A 14579-nucleotide genomic window follows, 5' to 3' on the forward strand; every position below is an offset into this window, starting at 1 on the left:
TTTGTACCTGTAGGATGGCCCCACAGAAGCAGTTGCTTACCTGTGGTTGACAGGTCTACCTTGACAGACAGACCAGGGTTGAGCTACATCAACAATCACACAGAACAGATTGAAAGAACCAGTGATATAGAAAGATTAAACTTGTTCCATCATTATCACATAGTTCAGAAATTTTTGCCAAAAATTGGAGGCCTGTCCACACCCTCATGCACTTGGTTTTAATTATTGAGCCACTGTTGCTTTGCTCCTCATTCAGTAAGGTATGAAAATAAGTGCTGGTAGGTGAGTAATAGAGATATGTTATTTTTTGTAACTGAAGCTCACCAAAGGATTAAATACTGTACTCATTAATACTCAGTTTGTATTCTGGCACTCAATACAGGAACTTACATGCAAACTAACACTGTATTTCTTAAATAATTTAATTGATGGTGCAGTGAGTCCTTGTTCTATGTCACCTTATTAAATATACCCATTTTACTCTAACTTGGCCTAAAATTGCCATCTTCCCATCTTGAGTACTGAGCTGTAACAAGAAAATAACACTGGAGTATAATGATATCTTGAAAAGGAGCTAGGGAAAGGATGTACAGCCAAAGAATTGCCATTATGGTCCACTGAGCTTCATAAAATAAGCTGAAAAAGTTTGAAATCTAGGCCAAGTTAAGATGAATGAACTACAGGGTCCTTTATTACTGTTAACCTGTTTATTCCTGTATTATTATTATTATTATTATTATTTTTTTTTTAATATTTTGTTCTTGGTACCTTGAGATGATTTTACTCAGTTTAGGGAGGCATCAGATTGTGAAGGGGTTAATGAGAAGTGTATTTACCCCCCCCCCCCTACTGTGGTGCTGGTGAGGGATTTCTGTGATGGCACAGATATAGCTGGGTAGCTTTACTCTTCAGTTACACAGATGTCCCTTAACTCGTTCCATGTCCTCTGTAAGGAGCATGGTGGACTGTAAAAGAAAACCTTAGCCTGAAGTTTACCAGATTCACATTCAAATGAGTATGGGGTTGCAACAATAATGATAACTTCCAGGACGAAAATTTCTGTTTTAAAGGCAGTAAATCATCTGGTGATAGCAAGAATAAAATATGAATTTTGTCATTGGAATGAAGAGGTTAAGTCCACAATAAATTAATAAATTGTCTTTCAAGCCTCGCTTTCTACCTATAAAGCTGATGTATTAATTTCCCCTAATTTACAGTAAAGCAGTATAGCACCAGTTGTAGGGAGAGAAAAAAAAAAAAAGTTAAAATGTGATTTGTAACACTTTCCTGACATATAACAAGGGCTGCCTGTACTGTATATGCATAGTGTAGCTTTGAGGATGAACAGGTACTCTGTTATTGGTCTTGGGTAAAGTAGAATATTCCCTCACACGGAGAACGTGATTTTTGTTCTGTTCTTGCTGCTGCTGGATGGTTTTATTCAGCGTCGATGAGTCCCTGTTTACTGAAGGGGTTGGACAAGGCTACTATATACTTAACCTCCAGTTTTCCATTTCGAATATCTCCTCTGTCAGACAAGAAGAATGCTATGATTGTGGAGTTAGGGAAGGCTATACCAATCTAACCTTCCATTAAAAAATCTACTCTGGCAGCTGAAGTAAGTGTTGTAGATGAAGGGGTTGGGCTGTGTCAAATCACTCCATTTCAAGTCATTCCTAAGTTGATTAAAGTCTTAGGAGATTGTGAGAATAAAATTAAAAAGAATATTGCACTGAAGGGGATGTGGAAGAAAAAGACTGGCAAAGAGAAGGAAGTTCAAGAAGAAATCATTTATGTAAAGGAGAAATTACTACTACTACTATTACAATACTGCTGCCACTACCACTACTGCTACTACTATTACTACTACTACTACTAAAATCCTTTCTTAAGCTGAATAAAATCATCATAGGAGAGCAAGAATAAACTGCAGCGGATGTCACCAAGATTAAATGAGATTCACGTACTACACTCTTTTTACACTAACTTGGCCTTGAATTGCCATCTCTCCATCTTGAATGCTGAGTTGTGATGAGAGTAGCACTGGAATATGTTGCATGTCATGAGGAAGTGCTGTGGAGAGCCTGTAGAGCTGTAGCATTGCCTTTATATGCCACTGGGCTACAGAAAATAAGATACAGAATTTAAAAAAAAAAATCCAGGCCAAGTTAGAATAAAAAGATTATGATAAATTTTGTCCTAGGTCTAGTTTGGAACGTCTTTCTATTTGTAAAAAAAATATAAAAAAAGGCACTGTTTTTATCGTAGAAGGTGAAATTTTGTCAAAAAGAATATTTTCTAAACAATTTTTAGTATAGATTTGTGACTTTAAAAATCTCATTGCTATGCAAATTTTGAGAATTGTATAATAGCAAAAATCTACTTATGTACCTGTTCTGAGAAAAATAGATAACTGCAGTGAGTCTTCATTATATTCTAAAACATATATATATATATATATTTTTACTTTTTTTTATTAACCCCTTCATTCCAGTGACATTTTCTTTTTTCCTGTTTTTCCTTGATTTTTTTTTTTTAATTCTTGCTACTTTGAGGCACTTAAAATCAGCTTAGGAGATTTTTCAAACATGATGGGTTAGATCTAGCCTTCATTAACCCCTTCACTATTTGAGAGCCTTCCCAAATTTAATATATGCATCTGATGGTAGCAAAAATAAAACTGATAAAAGGAAAAAAAAGCCACTGAAGCAAAGGGGTTAAGTCCACATCAACCCTTCCAGTTCAGTGGTGTACTTTGATATTTTATTCATGCTACCTCCAGACCCTTTTATTCAGCTTAGGACAGATTTGTATTGGTGAAGGAGTTAGTGAAGGCTGTATCTAACCCCTCTAGTTCAGAAAGTCTCTCCTAAACTGAGTAAAGGCCTCTGAACATTGCAAAAAGATAAAGAAATGATCAGTGTGTCATTGAGGTGAAGGGGTTTAATCATATAAAAGTATTAAAATTCCATCGCTACCTATGAATCAGCTTTGCCATTTTTCCCACCAATTTGCAGTGTCTTTTATGAAGGAAATAGTGTAATTGTGATTTTTAAGAATGCATCAGTATATAATGAGGACTTTCTGTCTTGTGATGTTCATTTGCCACGTGCTTCTGCTTCACACGCGCTGCACTGTGTCGCGACGCTTGGAGGCTCGTAGGGATTTTGGAAGTGTGGCAGAAAAAGCTAATGTAGTCACTCCTTGTTTTTTGTGGGTGTTAGGGACCAGATGCACCTGCAGTCAACGAAAATCACTAATAATGAAAACTGTCAATCTATTGCCAGACACCTTATTCCCAGAAGAGGTGGCCACAAACAAACTGTCTCCATGTTGCTCTGTCCTCTGCCATTTGACTGCCTTCCTTCCAGTTCACATCCACCTCCTCCTTATACCTCTCCATTCCATCTCTCCACCTCATCTTTGGTCTCCCTCTTCTCCTCTCCCCCTTCACCTCACTCTTGAACGTCAGAAAAAGGCCCCACAGCCATAATTTAACTACATATGATTACGTATAAACACTTTGTAGTTCCGCTGAATGTCACCAAAAATTTGATTCTACGTAAGTGCATTTTCAGATGTTTTGCTAACAGATATTAATAAATGGTTGAGTAAAGGGGGTGTGAGTTATAGGGAGGACAGCCTGATAGTTGAGGACAGAAAGGTGTGGAGGTGATTTGTTTAAAACCACCCTGTCTGGGAATAAAGGCATCTGGCTGTAGACAACATCGATCAAATTTTCCTCATCTGTTGTAGGTCGTATAAAAACGTACCCAAAATTATGATGGGAGATTAATTGCAAGTTTGTTACTAAATGTTGTTGTTGTCTTTCTTGATAATTAGGGTTGAGAGATTGAGTTCAGCTTTTTGTGCGGCTTTGAAAATTGATATGAGCGTCTTTGTAGTCCAGGGCTTGCATTCTTGTTAGCTCCAGAGGCTTCCTGGCACCTCTTCCTTACCAGTTTATTAAAATTTTGATGTGACATGTTTTTTTTTTTACGTGGAGGAATAGTTGCTACAGTATTTACTCTTATGTTAATATTCAAGTCTGTATTGATATTGATTCCTTTATACTGATGGTGATAGATTTTTTCCGGTCTATTCTTGTTAACCAGATGATTTGATATAGCTTAGGCAAGACTTTCTGAACCTATGGGGTTTGATACAGCTGTCACCCATCAGAGTTATCCTTAAGTAGAGCTGATTAGGTCCACCTAGCTAGGCATAGAGCAGCACATCACCCAGCCCTCCTCATCTAACAGCTTTGATCTGGGTTGGGTGGAATTACAGGTGACACATGCCCAGCTTATAGAATAGACCTACACAGCATATACATAATGGCGTACCACGCTACACATGCCATATTTAGATGCAGACAGAGCACAAGTGCATTAGAGGTAATAAGAATAAAATTTAAATATACATCATTGGATTGAAGGTGTTGAAAAGATATAACATCCATTTGAGACAATGGTAGGTGTGTAGTCATATTGTTTTCATCTGAGGTTAGTGGGCCATTCTAAACCTAGAATGCTGTGTTGTGGTTACACGAAATTTGCTGAGCCTTAATAATGAAATAGAAATGAGTCTCCTTGGTTACTAGTCAAATCACCACACCAATTTGACAACACTTGGCCATCAACTAAACTGAAAAGGATTACGGATATGTCAGGTTAGAGTAATTGCACTATAGTATGCAGAATAAACTAGTAACAAAGAAGTGCTGGACAGCCTCCCAGAGCTCTCAGGAACACAGCCCAAGGTAGCTTAAGTAAATGGGATCAAATTGTGATTTAAGAAGTTCATTGCCATAAAGCATTAGGTTAGTTGCAAGGAATCTTTCAAATTACCTCTGGTATGAAGAAGCTTGTGTACCTGTTAGTGATTGAACATTTGCTTGAAACTTGGTTTGTGATGCATGTTACTTAAGAGAACTTCCCTTTTGAATCTGTGTTTCAATGTATGTCATGGTGGTGATAGTTGTGACCCCAGGTTCATCTGAAATGTGAACCCAGTGGACTGAAGATTGAAGTTGCCCTTTTCTGGCAGTCCGCCATCCTCCATTCAGAGGTAGGGAGATGAGGGATGTTTGTTTATTCAGGCAGAGAAGCAGCTCAGTCTTACTGGTGCCACCACATGAAGGCATCCTCCTCCAACACTGTATGTCAGAGGGATGCCTACATGTGGTGGCACTGATAAAACTGGCTGGCTTTGCTGTCTGGGTTTACACATATCCCTCAGCCTCTCCTCTGTTCCCGAAAAGGAGGATGTGGGGGCTGCAGGACAAGAGCAGCTTCAGTCTTCAGTCCACAGGGTTCCTATCCAGGTAAGCTTGGGGCCTCAGCAACAACAAAAACTGTGTGAAAAAGGAGACAACCAAGGAAGGGTGTAATGTGCACCTTATACCTTCATTATATCTCCAAGCAAGATTGTGTTGAAATTTATCATTGAAAGTAACGTATTTTAACATAAGTAGTCTTGACTACATCTAGTATAATATAGTACTTAATGGAAATTACTCAAACTGTTCTAATACTGTACTTTTTGTAAATTACTCACACTAGGATTTAAAAACATTTTGAGGTACACTTGATGCTTGTATTTATTATCAGTGGGATATTATGGTGCCATGTGGTCAGAATTGCCTGTTGTCCTAAGATGTTAATGAAATGTTGGAAAAATACTTAATTTTTAATAGTGTTCAGGTATGCATTATTATTATTATTATTATTATTATTGTTATTATTGACGTTCTTCCATAGGAGTTAATTTTAGGTCAGTCACTGCCTTACTGTAGTCAGTGTATTTTCCCCTGATGGAACTGAGCCACTGTCACAACTGTATTACTAAGTGTTGGTTGCATGAAATTCAGTGAGCCTTAGTTATGATGTAGAAATGAGTCTCCTTGGTTACTTGTCAAACTTGGCCTTCAGTCTGTCTACAATTGGCCACTAATTGAGCTGAAATGGCTTAGGGATCTTTGCCAGGTTAAACAAACACACTATAGACCAGATCTTTACTTGGGCATAATCATCTGCTTGAGTCTTTGCTTTCTGATAGACTCCTTTCTTATATAGTGACATGTGATTGTGTTGTAGGAGACACAGGAGGCTTCTTATCACCTCTTCCTTAGTGATTTATTTTGCATATTACACTTTAACATTGTCCATTGTGTTTTTTATGCAGTATTAATACCAGCATGGTTTACATGTTTAGTGTACAAAGGGATACTCAAGCACAGATACCCAAACTCTGAAATTGGAAATACTTAGGTCCAAAAGCTGTATGGAAAATGGAGTATTTTGGAAAGTAGAACCATAATGGTAATCCTGTAAAGAGAATGTAATAAATAGCCAACAGTACCACGAACAACAAATGCAGTGAGGTACCTTGCATTAGCAATTGATCACGTGCTCATAACACGTCAATAAGAGAACTCGGTCCAAAAATATGCACCAACTGTGTGAGGACATTACATCAGTATCCCTTTCTAGCATGTTAGCTCTGGTACTTTGTTTTTATTTTCTCTTGGAAGGAACAGTCTTGTGAGTTTCTGGCATTTGGTTCTTTCTTCCTTGCATTAAAAAAAAAAAAAAATCTTGGTAAGTGAAGATTATTGGATATTGGATATTTGGATTTGGGTTTGTACTGTACCAGCATAGTTTCCATTCTCAACTCCACCCCTCCACCCTATCCTTGGTCTCCCCCTCCCTCTCCCTTCCTCTGCTTCTCCTACATACACCCTGTTAGTCAGCCTTTCATTTACAACCTACCTGAGGATATTGAGATGTATTGTGCAGAATAAATCTGTAAGGAAGAGGCATTAAGAATCTCCAAAGCCATTTAGAATATACCCCAGTGATGATGCTTGCTAGCTGAATTATACTGCTTATAAACCAGAAGTGATGGTTGTTTAAATAATGGTTGACTCAAGGATTATCCTCTCTTTTGTTTGTATTTATTTGTACATGAATGTGGCCATAGATTAGATACTCCTTTCCCTGAAGTCTAACAGTTCTCCCACATGCGGATTTTCTTTTTTCTTTTTTTTCCTTTTTTTATTATCTGTACTTGAATCTGGCCATAGATTAAATAGTCTTTTCCCTGAAGTCTGCCAGTTCTTCTACTAGAGGATTTTTCTCCACTTTTATTTGTATTTATCTGTATAGGAATCAGGCTATAGAATAGATAGTCCATTATGTGAAGTCAAGTAGTTCTCCCACACACTGGCAGGGGTGATGTAGTGTTAGTAAGGGTTTTTATGTGATGTTGATGGTTCTGATGGAAGAATAGCGAAGATTGTTTAAAATGCACTTCAGCTCGTAAAACAGGATTGAGTGTGGGGTCATGATTGTGCATTCTCTTGGTAAAGGCTCTTTTCATTAATTCCCAGTCTTAAGTCATCTTTTTAAAGTAATTTTTCTTCTAAGTTCATGTAAATTTAAGAAAAGAATTGTTTATTATAGTTCCATTCTTAAGAAGTCACACTAATTTTCCATTTCTTTCTGAGTGACAGTTGTATGGAAAAAGTTATGATAATTTTGAACAGATCCCAGGTTTATGAGGAGGATTAGAGGAATACAGTACTTACATATACACGAAAAGTAGTGCCTGTATCGGAGTGATGGGGAGAAATAGTACTAGCTGTGAGATGACAATAGGAACAAAATGGTTGTGTGATGAATTGGAGACAATGATAGGTTTCAGAAAGAGAGGAGTGAGATGGTTGTGTTAGAGGAGAGTTAGAGATTTAGAGACATTGATAGTTTTGGGAAAGAGAGGAATGAGATGGTTGTGTTAGAGGAGAGTTAGAATTGAGAATAGGAATGTGATGGTTGTATTAGGAAAAATAGATTTGGCCAACATTTTGGGATGAGAATAAGAGATAGATGGTTGTATAATGAAAAAGCCATTTAGTTGTAGATTTTAGGTGTTGTTTTGAAAAGGAGATGTTGATAGTAGTGAGATGAGAGTAAGAGTAGATGGTTGTATTAGCAAAACTAGATTTAGTCATAGTTTAGAGGTGAGAATAAGAATGAGATGGTTGTATAATGAAAAGGATATTTAGTTGTAGATTTTAGTTGTGTTATGCAAAGGAGATGATGATGGTAGTGAGGTGAGAATAGGAGTGAGATGGTTGTGTTAGAAATAGTTTTGAGGAGAGGAATGAGAGGGTTGTGTTATGAAAAGTTTTGAGTTGAGAATAGGAATGAGAGGGTTGTGTTATGAAAAGTTTTGAGTTAAGAATAGGGATTAGATGGTTGTGTTGTTACCAAGGTTGTTCTTTTTATGTAAGGATGGTGTTGTGAGAGAGAGGTTAGTGAAAACATCTGATCCAGTAAAGAGAATGAAACAGGATGAAAAAATATAAGGAATCAGAAAATGCCTGTGTGGTGTATTGTTAGAGTGAGAAGCTGATTTAGATGATAATTGAGATAAATGAGTTAGCTAATTTTGTTAAGTGTGGAAGAGGTAAACTGAGGGTAAATGATTTAAAAGGTTATGACTACAAGCTTAAGTAATTTCATATATTTACAAACAATGTATTACTTTATATACTGTATATTACATTATGTACTGTACTATATTTTATGCTGTGTACTGTATATTACTTTATGAACTATCTATATTATGTACACAATTCTTCTGTTAGGTACTCATATATTTTTTAGTAGAATATTACGCCTAGCTGCTGAGGATGCAATTAATATGGCTCAGAATACTTATCACAAGTAAAATAGTGTGCTAGATGATGATAATGATGATGATGATGATGATGATAATGATGATGTCAGCCAAGAACATGATCTAGAGGTAACAAGAATAAAACACTGTGGGATAAAAAAGTTAGTTTATCTTTATTGACAACCATAACAGAAGTATTGGTTGTATGGTTGCACTGTGATGCCTTGTTCGTTTGTTACCATTTGCAGTTAGGTGATGAATTCATGGTCCCAAGTAGTTAAGGAAAGATGGATGAATTATCTCTAGGGTATGGTAATGTCACAATGCACATTTTATATCTTATGTTTTTGAGTAAGGGTTGTATGTTTATGGGTTTAGGAGGCTTTATAGTGCATCTTCCTCCCTGAGTAATTTATTTTGCTCATTACCTTTTAATGGGAAGGTAGCTAGGATTTTTAAAATGGGGTGACCATGTCCATTTACAGGATGTGCAAGGAGAACTGTTCAGGGGGGTCTGAAATTATTCCCCTGAATATTTGTGGTGGCCAGGCATAGTTCAAGGGTGCCCAATGCCACCCTAGATACCTCTCTGGCTATACCACTGCCCTTTAACACACTCAGGCAGCTACAACTCTGGCAACTGAATAAAATAACCGGATATCATCTGGAGAAAATGTTAAACCTGTGCTAATCATGAGGGAGCTAGAGCAGCTATTAACTCTTTCCATCTGTTGTGACTGACTTTTAGTTGAATAATATTGTCTGACATTAAATGGAATACACTACAGGGGAGGATATTCTTGTGCATGTAACTGACACCTTTTAAATGTCAGAATGCAGTTGGGTTAGGGAAAGGTGGTGCATAAAAAAAAGGCCAGAAGTACCACAAATAAACCATTTTCTTGAGTTTATTATTTTAGAGGATGAAGTGGAAGCAAGAGAACAAGGTGTTGGTGATGACAGTGGTTGGAAAGAAGCATTACACAGCCTCCTGAAACCATAAGAAAAATGCCATAGATATCACAAATAAACTAGCTTCCTGAGTTTTTTAATTTAATATGCTGTACTCTGTGTTTACTTAATGGTAAGGCGATGGATTTCCCTTGCATTATATTTATACTCTTATATGTATTTTATTTCATTGCAGATAGCTAACCAATATTTCCTTTACCTGCCATAACACAAAAGCCAAATACAGTAAGTTTCTGTTATGTATTGACTTTTATTTTAAATTTGACATCTATTATTATTAGGTGACGAAGGCAGACGCAGAAAGCATGTAGGGGCCTTCAAGAACGAAAATTATTACAGTAGAAGTCCGATTTTTTGGCATCTATGGGACCAGGCTAGTGCCGAAAATCAAAATTGCCGAATTATCAAAAACCCTACCCACTCAATACCTTATATGTTTCGGTGAACACTATCATCACTACTCATATCATTACAAATGTGTTTGGAGAGAGTACTGTATACTGTTTGATACTGTACAATACTGTAATGAATACAGTACTATACATGAATATGAAAAATAAAGAAATTAGTGAACATACTGTATATTAATGTAATGGTACAGTAGGCCTACAAGTTCACATGCACTTACCTAAACTTATAGTAGGTTCCTTATTTACATATGTACAATAGAAGGGGTTGATTGGACTCTGCTACTGCTGGAAGAAGTCCCCAGCAGTAGAGGGTCCTCATGGAGAATTTCAAGATTGACGAAAAAAATCGGAAAATCTGCCGAACGATCAGAGATTTTCATAAATGGGACTATTTCTCAAAACTGCCGAAATGTCAGATTTGCCGGGGAATTGGATGCCGAAGAATTGGACTTTTACTGTATTTATTTTGCTTTATTTTTCATTTATTTACATATTTTTTGCAATTGTCTTTTAAATTAGACTTTTATTATAATTTATTTTTTAAAATTCATGTCAATTTTGCTTTATTTTTTTACTTATTTACTTATTTTTGCAATTAAGTCATCAAAAACTACCAAATATTGCCTGATAAAAGTTCTCTTGTTGCCTGTACAGTTGTTTTGGCGTTTTCCTTATTTAAAAGTCTTATTGTATGAAACCCTTCAGTATGATAAAGTCTTTTCCATATTATTCTTGCTCTTAGTATCATATATTATTTAACTTGGGAGAATGAGAGACTGACTAGAAGAGTATATGTGGGTGAGGTGGAGGGGCAGAGGATGATATGGAGGCCAAGGATGAGATGGAGGGAGAAAGAGAGAGGAGGGAGGGAGGTGTGAGTTGGAGGGAGGGCAGCCTAATGGTAGAGGGCAGGGAGACATGGAGATTGTTTGTTTGTTGCCACTCTTACAGGATTAAGGCATCTGGCAGTAGATAGATAGATAGGGTAGTACTTGTTTGATTGTAGGAGTTAGATATTGTCTCCATTAACCCATTTACTACAAGATGTCTCCCCTAAAATGAAATAAAATGGCTTTTTAGTAGCAGGAATAAATTGGAAAACATTGCCAGATTGAAGGAGTTAAAAAAAAGTTGAAACAGTATTTTGTAGTGCACCCTAGTCTTATAACAAAAACTTGCTGTATTTCGTAATTGCAAATATAAGCCAATTTTTCCATTATCTGCCATAATGTAGAATCTAGGTACAGTCCTGGACAAAAGTTTGTCTAATATATCACACTTTCTACTTCTCATTTTCCTCTGCTGGTTGAGTCCACCAAGCTGGCTTAGATCAGGACATTACCCAGCCATCAGGTGCCTGCATAGGTTTGGGCTGGGTGGAATTATAGATGACACGTGCCCAGCTCGTAGAATAGGCCTGCAAAGCATAACACACACATAATAGAGCACTGCATAACACATACCACCCAGAGACAGACAAAGCATCATTGGTGTAAGGAACCTTTGGCACAACCCCATACTGGCAGTTGCTTACCTTCAGTTGGACAGGTCTGCTTGGCTTGGCATGACTGAGCTGAACAAGGTAATATTTCAGTGCTGTGAGATGTTTGGTATGTTTCTCTGCCCACTGATGATTCTAATACAGTATAGTGCTTCAGGGAGGAAACTGACAGACAGGCCCAAGTGTGAAGTAGTAACTGAACTTTTTTCCTTGATTGTACATTTAATATGGTGATTTTAACTGTAATCTGTACAAAAAAAATGTATATCTGTGGATATTCTGTGAAATGTGAAGTAATTTTAATTATCTTTAGATATTGTTTGTAAGGAGAAGTACAGCCATGGTCAGAAGTTTGTCAGCACTTCTCTATGTTGGATGGTGCTACATGAATTATGGTACAGTATTTATGTGACAGCAAAATGTGACAAAATAAAAAAAGCATGTGAAGAAGGATATTCTGTCATTTAGGAAGGAATGAGAAACATGGAAGGCACAACACAAGCAAGCAGAGGATTGTTGGTTAACTCCATATATGGCTGTAGGTCCATAAAGTGCCCTGGTTTAAGGAAAGGGGAGTCCTCTTAAGATATCACGTATCTTCACTTTCAGCCACTTAAATCCGATTACTCACTTCTTAATTTTTTCTTACCTGCCTCCAGATGATTTTACTCACATCAGGGGACTTTTTGAACTGGAGGGGTCAGATGCAGCCTTTAATAAACCCATCCAGTACAAGAAAACTCTCCTAAGTAAAATAAAATTATCTGGTTGCCTTAAGACTGAATTAAAAGATATGTCAGTTGGATTAAAGGGATCAGCAGAGAAAAATTATGCCATTGGATGAAAAGCCTTAAATTAATTCTGCTCTCGGTCAAAATTAACCCTTTTAGTCTGGGTCATGTCCTTTTTAAATTTATTCTTGTTGATATCAGATGGTTTTATTCAACTTTGTAAAGGCATCTTTAAAAAAATATTGCGAGGATTTGAACCAGCGCTTGCAACTGCGTGAGTACAGCAGCTTACCAAGTGAGCCATTTAGGCACCCAAAATTCGAACCAGCGCTTGCAACTGCGTGAGTACAGCAGCTTACCAAGCGAGCCATTTAGGCAACGCCTCAGTAGCGCAGTTGGCAGCGCATGAGAATAATCTCTGAATGATGTAAAGGCATCTTGCACTGAAGGGGTTTATTAAGGCTATATCTGGTGCTGGAGAGAGATATCATCATGTGGTGGCACTGATATAACTGTGTGGATCCACTGCCTGGTTATACAAGCATCCCTCAGTCCCCTCCCTGTTCCCCAAAAGAAGAATGGTGGACTGCAGGAGGAGGGTAGCTTCAGCCTGCAGTCCACCAGGTTCACATTCAGATAAGCCTGGGGTTGCGGCTACTACTGTATGAAGGCTAAATCTACCCACTGCAGTTGTAAAAGCCTATCCTGAGCTAAATAAAATCATAAAGTAACTACAAGAATGAATTAAAAATGGATATATTCAGACTGAAAGTGTTTATAGTGGTTATGTGTAGGTTATTGTGCATGGCCTTTGTATATAAGTGTAATTTGTTGAATGGGCATAGATGTGAATATCTCCTATCATAGCAGATACAGTAATTATACTACCAGTATGAATTATATCAGATATATATACAAAATGCAGAGCTGTATATAAGAGCTGTAGTTAGAGATTCCACATATGCTTATTTTTATGCTAAATAATATAACAGCTGTAATTTACTTGATATTCCCTCTGGTCTCATCAAACCAATGCATCTTTTTATTCTTCCTATCCAAATGATTTAGTTGAGTTTAAGGGCTGTGTTTTGAACTTGGGGGGTTAGATAAAGCCTTCATTAACCCCTTCCCTGCAGTAGATCTCCCTTATGCTTAAAGAAGAAGCTAGGAAGAATTAAACATGTTATTGGATTGAAGGAACTAAGAGACATATTCTGGGTGGGATGGGAGGATTTGTAGCACCTCTTCTGTAGCAGTTTGTTTTTATTATTACACTGCAACACTTTTGTGGACTATTTATATTGTTTTTATATCATTGTGGTGCTGAAGAGAAGCCTTTATGTGGTGGCACTGATACAGCTGGGTGATGGATCTGCTCAGCTGTACAAGTGTCCCTAAACTCTCTCTTTAATCCTCCCAAAAGGAGGATAGTCATCTGCAGGAGAGGGCAACTTCAGCCTGCAGTCCACTGGGTTCACATTCATATGATACAACTAATACTACTACTACTACTACTGCTACTACTACTATTACTACTACTCTCATTACTACTATGTATATCAAAGTAATATACATCGGTAATACAGAAAACATTGAGGTGTAATATGCAAGATAAATCACTACAGAAGAGCTGCTAAGAAGTCTCCCTAGCCACATAGATTACAGTCCTACATCTCCACAAAGTTAGTATTACTGTCATCTATTTCTCAGTGATATATTGTCTTGCATGCCACTCAACCCCTTTTCTGCGATGACACATTTTTCATTTTTTCTCGCAATTTACACATGATTTTTATTGAGTTAAGATAGACCTGCTATAGTGAAGAGGTTAATGAAGGCTGTATCTAACTCCATATGTTTGAAAATGTCTCTCCAAAGCTGAGTGAAATTGTTTAGTGGTAGCAGTACAGTAAGCTTCCTAGTAACCAAACTGATAAGAGCCAAAGCCTGTACAATACTAATACTAATAGAGTCAAAGCTTTACAAGTAAGTGGAATACACTAATGGTGCATTACTAACCGCCAGACCCTTAAATAAATGGCACAGTAGCCCGCGTAATTATCCGAGCCTACAAAGCACAATAGATTAACACAATGAGGATTAAACATGAATAAACATACAATATATTACTGTATTGAGACATTCACCATTACAGGTTATACATCTTGTTTATTTTTCCCCATATGGTAGTAGCAAAGAGATGATTTTTTTTCCTCCCTGTCCTCCACCCTAATGTCAACTAAGGGTGATTGATATAGATAATAATGTGATGGATAATGC

The sequence above is a fragment of the Coenobita brevimanus genome, chromosome 40 (genome assembly GCF_032717465.1).
Source record: "Coenobita brevimanus isolate Jiangsu-jjx chromosome 40, ASM3271746v2, whole genome shotgun sequence".
Classification (NCBI taxonomy): domain Eukaryota; kingdom Metazoa; phylum Arthropoda; class Malacostraca; order Decapoda; family Coenobitidae; genus Coenobita; species Coenobita brevimanus.